Consider the following 2,500-nt stretch of genomic DNA (forward strand, 5'->3'; position numbering starts at 1 on the left):
TGTGGGTCCCCGCGGAGCCCCGGCGTCGGAGCCCGGCCGCCGCTGGGAGCGGCGCCACCCGCTGCCCGCGCGCCCGCGACCCGCCAGCCGCACGCTTCCGAGCTCCTTCGCTCGCCTCACCGGCCTCCAGCTCCGCCGCCCCGGAGACGGCACCCAACACCCGCCTGCACACACGCAGCCTCCCGAGCGACGCCACGCACTCGCCCGTCCCTTCCGCGGGCAGACGCCTGGCGGCAGGCAGACGGGCGAGGCGGGACGGACGGGGAACGGCGCCCGCTCTCCCCGCCTCCACGCGGAGACCGGGAGGGGCCGCCCCCGCCCGCCCGCCCGCCGCCCGCCTGCCGCCCAGCGAAGCCGGGTCGGGCAGAGCGAGGCAGGCGCGCCGGATGGCGGAGTGCCGGGGCAGGGCGGGGGGGGAGGGAAGGAAGGGTGCCGCCGACGGCCACGGCGGGAGACTGAGAGCACCGGCCAGGGAGGAGAAGGGATGCGCTGGGGCTCGGCGTCCGCACCACCCGCGGTGGGGGCTCGCCGTCCCGGCGGCGAGCACGCGCTCGCGCCGGGGTCGCGCGTTCGAGGCAGGCCGGCGCAAGCCGACCGCGCGGCGTCTCTCCGCCGAGACCAGACCGCGGAGAGAGGGGGCAGGGTACCCCTCTCCGTCCCGGCTGCCCGCGGGGCATGCACGGGCCGCGCCGGCGGGCATGGGGGGGTGCGGCGCCCGCGCGCGCCGACCCCCCGGCCCCTCCGGCAGCACGCCCGGCTGCCCCCCGGGTCGCATCGGGCCGCCCGAGTCTTTAAACCCCCGCCCGGCTCTCCGACCGAGAACCCTCGGGCCCGGAGCCCGGGGCCCATGGCCATCCCTACCCGGGGGGGCCGCTACCGGCGGCCGCGGTGGCCGGAGGCCCTCCTCCTTCCTCCCAGCGCGCCCCCCCCCCCCGCCGCCCCCCGCCGCCCCCGGCCCGGCCGACTCGCAGCGCGGCCCCCACACGGCACGGCGTGGGGCGGCTGGAGCGGTGTGGGGGGGGGGGGAAGGGAGGGGAGGAGGAAGCGTGGAAGGCCGGCAGGGCACGGCCGGTGCGGCACGCGCAGCGCAGCGCCCGGGAGGAGCACGCTGGCACACGGGACCACACAGGTGGGTCACCGAGGGGAGGCAGGAGAAGCGCGGACGCTAGGTACCTGGCCCTGGGGTGAGGGAAACGACCTGAAATCCCCGCGGGGGTGCCTCCCCCGCCGCCGCCCGCCGCCGGGCCACCGCCGCCTCGCGGCGACGGCGGCAGCCTCAGCGGCAGCGACGAGGCGGGGCGCGGAGGGGAACCCGGCACCCGCCAGCCGGCTCCAGCGCCCCTCGGCGGAGCGTCCACCCGCGGGGTGCGCCCGACACCCACCGCCACGACCTCGTCCTCCTCCCGGGGCCCGGGGTTTCCCTCAGTAACCCGGCGCCGGGTGGCAGCTGCGCCCGGGAGGAGAGCCGTGGTTTGGGCCGCCCGCTCGGGCACGACACGTCGCCTCGCGTGGCCTCGCGCGACGCCCCCGCTTGGGGTCCGCCGCGGCGCGGCGCCCGCCCCGCGCGCCGTCCCGGAACGCCTGTCCGCACCGCCTCTGCTAGACGGGCTGCTCCGCCGCAGCCCGCCCCGGGTCCGCCCCCCACAGCTTAGGAGTGGGGACCCGTGGGACCCGTCCCAACCCGGAATGCGATCTCGCTCGCGTCTCCACCCGCCGCTTCCTCCCGCGGGCACCAGGGGAGCAAGCCCCGCCGACCCTCCCACGCACTGCCGCCCGCTCTGCCGGGCCCTCCCCCGGGCCGGACCCTCCCCTGCCCCGGCGGCGGCGGATCACCGTCGGGCGAAGGGGCGGGGGCGGCGCTCGGAGACGGGCACCGGCGGCGGGCGCCAGCGGAGGCGAGAGGGCAGACGGGGACGGTCCCCCACCGGCGGCGGGGAATCGGCGGCGGGCTTTCGGCGAGCGAGCCCCCGCGCTAGCGGGCCTCGGGAGGGCCGTACACCCGCCGGCGGGCCGAGCCCCATGCTCGGCCCTGTGGCGCAGAGTGCGGGACAGGTGAACTCGGGTTCACGCACGGCAACCGGGACACGGCGGGCAGGGGACCACACCGGTGTTCAGTGCCGTCGGCATCGGCAACGAGGCGCGGTGGCCCGGCAGCGGCCCGGCGGTGGGCCGGCGCAGGTTTTGGAATGCCACGGTGGGCCGAAACCCCTCTTCCTCACAGTGAGGCTCGCACGGCCCGCCGGCCCTTCCCCGGCGCGCCCCGCGGTCTCGCTCGCTCTCGCGTGGCTGTCTCGCTCGCCAGAGGGCCGGGAGGCCCCCCCCCCCCCCAAACTCCGGGCCGCCCCCCCCCCCTCCGCTTGCGCGCTGTCGCCCGTGACACGGGCCGCGCCGCCGGCCCTCCGCACTGCTTTGTCCGTCCGTCCCGCCGGACCCTCCCCTCCGCCGGCGGGGGCCCCCCCCCCCCCGGGCCCCGACCCTTCCCCGGGCCCCGGCCCCGGCT

The sequence above is a fragment of the Struthio camelus genome, chromosome 31, assembly GCF_040807025.1.
Source record: "Struthio camelus isolate bStrCam1 chromosome 31, bStrCam1.hap1, whole genome shotgun sequence".
Taxonomy (NCBI): Eukaryota; Metazoa; Chordata; class Aves; order Struthioniformes; family Struthionidae; genus Struthio; species Struthio camelus.